Source organism: Cupressus sempervirens, chromosome 1 (genome assembly GCF_028749045.1).
Source record: "Cupressus sempervirens isolate cs-2001-9-10 chromosome 1, ASM2874904v1, whole genome shotgun sequence".
NCBI lineage: Eukaryota > Viridiplantae > Streptophyta > Pinopsida > Cupressales > Cupressaceae > Cupressus > Cupressus sempervirens.
Window position 1 is genome coordinate 571,863,321 of NC_143118.1, and position 7,855 is coordinate 571,871,175.

Below are 7,855 nucleotides of genomic sequence, written 5' to 3' on the forward strand. Positions count from 1 at the left end.
TTTTTTTTGCTTCACGATCAACTTTGGCCTAGGGTAGCCAAGTTTATAGTCGATCTTCATCGAATCAATGTTCTAGATGCAATGGCGAGGTTAGATCTAGCTCTAAATACTCCTAATTTTTGTAGTACTCCAAATTTGGGTTGAGGTTTTGAAGCAACAATGGTCTCGAACGACTATGTGATTAGAAAATACGCAAGCTCTGATACCATGTAAGAATTTGCCTTAGGGAAAAATTCACCCAAGAACTAAGAACTCAAGCACAAGCACAACTGTAGACTAGAAAGAGAGAGTATGATCATAATGACAATGTATTCATTTAATATGCATTGAGAGTACACTAGGAGTGCTTGTATATAAAGGCCTATGAGATACATCTAGAATGCTTTGGAATCAACATCATGATAAGTCATACAACCAAGCACATGTCCACCAGATATGGGTTGTCCTCCATTAAGAACAAAAGTAAGTGCCATGATGAGAGGATAAGCCTACACAGGTGTAACATGCAAATCAATGTTGTAAACAACATGTGCTAAAAAGGGAGTGTGAATAACTGTGTTGTCAACATGACAGCCTAGGGAATGATGCAAACTCCAGTGTTGTAGACACCATGTGCTGAAATAGAGTTGCATACTTCTGTGTTGTCAACATGACAACTCAAAAAGATGTGCAAACTCCTAAGTGTCTCACAAAATAAAATAATAAAATAATGCAAAATGAATTAACCTAAGTAAACTTAAGTAAGTGTAAATAGTAAATATGTATTTACACTAATAGATTGAATGGTTTGCTTAAGACTATCGTTTCAGATAGAGACACTAAGTTTACTGTTTATTTTTGGAGAACAATTTGGAAAAAGATGAATACAAAGTTGAAATTTAGTTCTACATTTCACCCTCAAACCAATGGATAAACCAAAGTAGTGAACACAATTTTGGGTAAATTGCTAAGATGTTTAGTTGGAGATAATCTTTCCAATTGGGATTTAGTTTTGGCACAAGAAAAGTTTGCATACTATAATTCTATGAATAGAATAACTAAGAGGACACCTTTCAAGATTGTTACTAGATTTCATCCTAAAGTAACCACAAAGTTGAGGGATTTTCATGCTAAGACAAGAAGTTGTGCTGAAGTTGAAGACTTTGCAATTTTCATGAGGAATTTGCATGATAAAGTTAAAGAGAATTTGGAAGATAGTAATCAAAAGTATAAATAGAGAGCTGATAAAAGGAAGAGACACAAATATTTTTAAGTTGGTGATGAGGTTATGATTCACTTTTGGAAGAATATAATTCCAATTGGTACCTATAGTAAGTTGAAAATGAAAAAGTTTGAACCTTGTAAGATTCTGAAGAAGTTTGACAATGGAAATGCTTATGAAGTAGAATTACCAAAAGATATGGATATATCAACTATATTCAACATTGCAAATATCTTTGAGTACTATGAGTCAAATGATGATAATGGAAATAGCCCAAATCATCCTAGAAAGCAAAAATGCAACATTGAGAAGATTTCGAATAACAAAGTAAGCAAAAGTTCCAAAGGAAAGGACTACATGGAATACCTAGTTTAGTGGAAAGAAGAACTAGTTGAAGATAGTTCATGGATTACACAAGCTGAGTTGGATCTTCTTGATTCAACATAGAATATGAGTAGTGCCTAATGTGGACATCAGTTCTTTGTTAACCCTAGGTGTTTGATGCAAGAGCATCTTGGGTCTAGGAGTAATCTTGCATCAACCAAAAATATTTCTTGTTTTCTATACCAATCTACTATTTGTGAAGTAATCATTATTTCTTGAGGTTTCATGGCATGCAAAGTTAACATCTTGTTGTGGACCTATTTGGAATCTTCATCCTATGTGTGCAATCCCTGATCATTTGTTTGTCTCAGTTTGCATGTCTTTCTTTGCAGTCTCTATTTCTTGCATTTCTCTTCCTGTATAGTGTGTTGTTTCTCTTGGCATAGTTTTCTAAGTCATGCTGGCATTTTGTGAAGTTAGGAGATGAATCCATAGAATCATGTGGATCCACCTTGAGTTCACATCCTTCATGTTTATATTTTCTTTGGTTGTGGTTTACATCTCCAAAGGTTGGATCTATAATGTAATTAAATGTCTGACTAGATGACTTGTAGCTTAGTTGAATATATAGGAAGTTTGGTTAGAAGTAGAAGGTAGTAGCAATAAGATGATATTAAAGAAGAAGATAGGAGGCAAGTCTTGATTCTTATTTCCTAATTTCATTATATATGTCCTTAACCTGAAAGGCCTCACAACTAGGCATGTTGCTTAATTTCTTCAAATTATTACAACATTGTGGTAGCCAATTTCCAAGCTTTATGTTCAATGTGTTGCTTATTAATTACACTTGAATAAAAGTCTAGAAGCTTTCCTTATTGTGTGTTGCTTCTGTGTATAACTCTAAGTAGGGGGTGTTTGTAGGCTTATGTTGAGTTGATTCCCTAAGCTTTCCCCTCTCCTTGAGTCACCTACATATCATGAAGCCTCATGAAAATCTTAAACCACTATTTCAACTACACCTCCTAATCAAGATAACATCAATACCTTTTGCAATGAATGAATGCTACCCCTATCCCACCTCAAATAGATTTCACTCAGGATGGTTTTCTACCTAAAGAAGTTTAAGATATATATGACACTCTTATGGTAGTTTTCCTCATAAATGGTAACCTCCTTTATAGAACCTTAATTAATAATGGGGCTAGACTTAATTTTTGTAGTATGGACATGTTTAAAGTGATTAAAGTTGATCCTTAAAGTATCCAACCTGACAATTTTCCTACATGGATTTGATAAGATTTATAAGAAAACCTTAGTTATCATAACTTTACCTATAAAATTAGCCCTAGTTGTCTTGAATAATCCATTCCATGTTATGCCTAGACCTGTTAATTACAACCTTCTTTTGGATAAAACTTGGTTACATAATGTACGTGCTATTGTAATATCCCCACTACTAGGTTAGCAAGAAAGGAATAAAACCTGCAAAAAAATGTTAGAATAAAACAATAAAGTGTCTAAGTATACTATTCTACCCTTTATCTTAACACCAAATCTTAAAGATGTCTCTAGATTGGGATTACTAACCCTCTTAAGGATCTTTGCATCCTAAATGATATATCATTAGTTCTAGTACCATCTTTGGTTACTTCGTCCTCTTCTCTAGAGTGTTCCCTCTAAGGTACTCTCTAGAAGAAGCAACCTATAGTGAGGGCCCTTAACACATATGCATATGTTGACATCATCAGAATATTTTGGCCATTATATCAATCTCAAGCATGCCGGTCAAATGGAGATTATATCAATCTCACATACCAATATTATAGAGATTATATCCATTTAAATGGTGTTGTTAAAATGGAAATTTCACCCACGTCTCATACCAATACTAAGTATTCATCTCTATCATGTTAGCCAAATGGGTAATTATACCTATATGTGATAGTAACACTAAGATTTTGTACTCCACCTCCATCATATCATCAAAATAGGAATTTCACCCATCTCCAATGTTGACACTATGAGTTTGAGTTCCATATCTATTGTGTCAGCCAAATGATAATTTCACCCATCTCTGATATTGATATAAAGAGTTTGAGATCAATCTATTTCCACCATAAGATCCATTATTAATATTTCATAAAATATAAAATATATTTTGATATAAGAATAGTTTAAACATTTGGATACGTCAACCTTAAATATTGTAGCATTTCTATTTTCTAGCTAGAATCTCTAGGTACTATAAAAAAACCATACAAATATCAACTTGAACACAAGTACTACTCATGAGTTAAAGAAAATAAAATGGGGGAATAACATGTTGTCTTTTGAATCAATTATAAATCCCTTAAAAACATAAACTAAGACCTTACATGAACCTATACTTAAAAGTGGTCAACATAAATAATAGGACATTCATTATCTAGAACAAAATCGCAGACCTATATGTCCCAACCATCATTGGCTTGGAGAGCCTTTAGGATTTCATCAAAATAAAACTCACCATTCAAACCAAAAATTAAAATTGAATAGAGTCATTAAATGAATCACATGGATCCATGTACTAACAATCATTACTTAGATGAGCATGTGTATCTCTACCATCCTCTCAAATAGAAAATTCTTTCATCATAATCTCTACTTGTTTCAACTCCTCAACATCCAGAAGGGATTTATATTGCTCAAAATACTACATTGCTTTAATATTATCTTTGTGAATAAGGACACACACTTCTTAGACTAGCATGATGAATTAGGTCATTGGAATCTCCATAGATAATGACACCTATGACATAATAGAAAAATGGGTTAGTTTAAAGATAAAATAAGTAAGCCTTCTAGCCTTCTTTTGAAACACCTCCTCAGTCCTTGTCTTCCATAAAAATCAAAGAACTTCACATGTCAAAACATACCAAATTTTTTTAAGTTTAGACCTAAATATATCCACATAACCAACTAAGATTTCACTCCAAGAAAGACTAGACAACTTGCTCCAAACAATAGGATAACCAAAAAATATGGACTGAATTTAAGGGAAAATTCACAATAAGAAAAGAAATGCTCAAAAGACTTAGACTCATAACAAAATCCACATTTAATATTATCCAAGTTTAAAGATTCAAGAGTAGAGCCCAAGGAAAGTTCTTTAAGCAATAACAATCATTTAAAATACAATTTTTTGGGTTTGATATGAGGTTTCCAAAAGAGATAAAAAGAGACTAATTAGAGAAAGGACATTTGAAATCCTAGTCCTAGATCATTCACTAAGAAATAGTTGAATAAGAAATGAGCATTTTGTATATCTTTTTACTTGTGATATCATACAAAGAAGACCCGTTAGCCCATTTAAGTTGTTTAACATTGGTAGCTTTTGGTAGCTGAATTTAACATATTATTCAAACTTGAGTTGTCCACTACTTTAGATATCAATGTGTAAGTATTTTATGGGGAATGTGAAATACCAAACCTATCTTTAATCTCCTCTTAGGACCTCATTTAATTCTCACTAAATAAATATCTAATTATTGAGATACCACACAAATTCTAATATTTTTTGAACAACTCTGAGTCAATGCCAAGGGGTCTTCATTTAAGTATAACCTCCACCATATAGATTTATTGATCATTTCATAAGAGGGAGAGAACCATATAGAAACTATATCCGAGATAAGTCTTCTTGCATGAGACCATGCTCTCTGTAATGTAGTAAACACAACACAACCAAAAACTCTCACTTTAAAATCAACCCAAAAAAATCACAAAATGGGATTCCTTTCCATTGCTAATCCTTAGAGATGGTGAATCTCTCAATATTATTCCCCATTAAAAAACTCCAAGGCTCTTCTCCATATAGAGATTTCAAGATCCATTTGGTTGCAAGGGAAATTCTATGGGTCTTAATGTCTTTAATCCCCAAACCTCCGACATGTTTCGACCTACAACACCAATTCTAGTTTACATAGTGTCTCTTTTTTTTACCCACCCCATCTGACCATAAGAAGTCTCTCAATATCTTCTTAATTCTTTCCATTTGATACTTAGAAAATAACCAAACTAAGGAAAAACAAATGCATTGATAGGCTAAAACCTTTTGAACCGCCTGGATTCTATTAGCCAAAGGTAAGTGATATATGAAATATATTTTTATAAATGTAGCATCTTCTATATATTATCGAAAGATTTATATTTTCAACACACACAAACACACACACACAAAATACCTTTATGATGTCAATTACCACCTTTTAGAGATGTCTTTCCTCTCATTTTAAACATATTCTAAGAAGTATGCAAGTATATCTCTTTTGCTACCTTGCTTTATTTTCTTCTTTTGATACAAATATTCTTCTTTTTTCTTATTTAATGGTAATTTAGAAATCTTGTTTCATTTTTCATCTATGTCCTTCTATAAAGAGACAACTCTTCATAATCACAATCCTTTCAAAAAGTCACAACCCTTCATATTCAAAATCCTTTTGAAAAGTCACAACACATCATAATTACAACCCTTTTGAAGGGTCAACTTTTCAAAATTTTCACTTTCTTATTTTCTTCTTATTATTTTCCTCTTCCACTAATCCTTCTTTAACTCCCCTCTTCTCTTCTCCTTCCTTCCTCTTTAAAATGAACTCTCCACCCTTTCATATCTTAATTTGAAGGAGTTGCGTCTCTTTATTACACATCTCTTGGCTTTGTGTTAGATTTAGTTATTTTATTTTGAATTATTTATTTAACTATTTTATTTTATGTTTATTATTAATATTTAGAAAGGTAGCATTCTTTCTACAATATTCCCTCTTCTATTTAATTTAATTTAACTATTCATTCATTTTAATTTTATTATTATTTAATTATTTTAAATATCTTATACTAAATATTATTTTATTCATAATATATTTGATATATTTAATTGCTATTACTATTTTCTATCTTTTAACATTAATTTTAATTTAATTTTATTATCATTATTTATTTAATAATATTATATTAATTTATTATTAATATTTTATCTTCAAATGGGGACATTACAGTTATGCCTTCAACTCTTCATCAAAAAGTTAAGTTTATCTACAATAATGTGATGTACACTCTTCATGTTGATACTAAGCCAAATAGTTGTCTAAATATTGAGGAAAATCAAGATCAAGAATCTAACAATGATCCTTCTTCTACAAGTTTCTTTTCCAAATATGATTGGGGGTCCTTAGATTTCACACCAACTTTTATTGGAGAGTATAGAGTTTCTGACCTTTTATTTATGAAATCTAAAACAACTCCTCTTTCTAATAACTTTTTTGCTGCTTCCACTCATGATGAATATGTCAAACCTACTTGTGCGAATATAATCACTAAAGAAGATCCATCACCTCCTTTTGATATGGCTTCTTGTTATTATCCTGGCTATCATTTTTTAGCAAAGTATAAATTCAATGGGAATGGATGTGGTAAACAAAAACAAGGAGATCCAATGCCCTTATGCAATGAGGTGTATGACCATTCTTGTAAGCCACAAATAATCAACACCATTGTTGATCATAATGTAGGATGTGTGCAATAAAGAGTTGAATCTAATTCTTTTCCCACATTTTCTCCTTCATCATCTAACAAATCTTCTCCTACTAATTAAGAAATGGTTTTTCCTAAACTTCTTTATGCTACGGTGATTACTAGACCCAAACACAAAAATAAACATAGTAAAAAACTTATGAATCTTCTATTTTGCATGTATCACCATTATCATGATCATCTTATTAATTTTATTATCAATCTTTGTATTAAAATATCAACATCTCATTTATAGTGAGGTTATACAAATATCTCCTTATAATCAACTCTACTTCAATCTTGATTTCTTTAAATAACATCTAAGTCCCTATTATATTTCTCTATGCCATGCAACATTGTTAGTCTACCTCTTGGGGGCTCATCATCATGTATGGTATATTTTGTGAGTAGCACACTAGAACATCTCTTTCCTTGTTCCTACACTTGTGGGGAAAGGTAATTATATTCTTCTTTCTCATTCTCCTAAGGATCCACTATTATTTTGGTTGTGTATTATTTGTTTATCATGTGACATACGATCTTACATCATTTGCAATTGGGTTTCCATGGTGGTTGAATCACTTCTATTGAAGCCTCACAATAATGTGGCATCCTTTACAAGGATTTCCTTTTTCAAATTTTTCATGGCGTATTTGATCTAGGAGCATCTTGGTTCTTTGAACATTCTTGCACCAACCAAAAATATTTCTTGTTTCCCACACTAGTTAGTTGTTCGTAAAGTAGTCATTATTATTATTGGTTTTGTGTTATGCACAGTTAACA